Source organism: Penaeus monodon, chromosome 28 (genome assembly GCF_015228065.2).
Source record: "Penaeus monodon isolate SGIC_2016 chromosome 28, NSTDA_Pmon_1, whole genome shotgun sequence".
Taxonomy (NCBI): Eukaryota; Metazoa; Arthropoda; class Malacostraca; order Decapoda; family Penaeidae; genus Penaeus; species Penaeus monodon.
In genome coordinates this window covers 34,223,714-34,224,049 of record NC_051413.1, presented here as the reverse complement: position 1 = coordinate 34,224,049, position 336 = coordinate 34,223,714, and the positions used below count along the sequence as shown (strand labels likewise).

Genomic DNA, 336 nt, shown 5'->3' with positions numbered 1-336 from the left:
CTCTCCCCTCTCTCCTCTCCTCTCTCTCTCCCTCCTCCTCTCTCCTCTCCGCCTCTCTCCCCTCCCTCTCCCTCTCCCTCTCCTCCTCTCTCCCCCCTTTTCCTTTCTCCTCCCTCTCCCTCTCCTCCTCTCTCCCCTCCCTCTCCCTCTCCTCCTCTCTCCCCTCCCTCTCCCTCTCCTCCTCTCTCCCCTCCCTCTCCCTCTCCTCCTCTCTCCCCTCCCTCTCCCTCCTCCTCTCTCTCCCTCCCTCTCCCTCTCCTCCTCTCTCCCCCTCCTCTCCTCCTCTCTCCCCCTCCCTCCTCCTCTCTCCCTCCCTCCCCTTCCTCCTTCTCCCTT

At 64.9% G+C, this 336-nt stretch overlaps 1 protein-coding gene across 1 annotated transcript in view; it reads right to left on the bottom strand.

Moving 5' to 3' along the window:
• Positions 1-336, bottom strand: part of LOC119591536 (pleckstrin homology domain-containing family G member 5-like) — a gene marked incomplete at its 5' end in the record, with an annotated part of 10,063 nt that overhangs the window by 4,877 nt on the left and 4,850 nt on the right.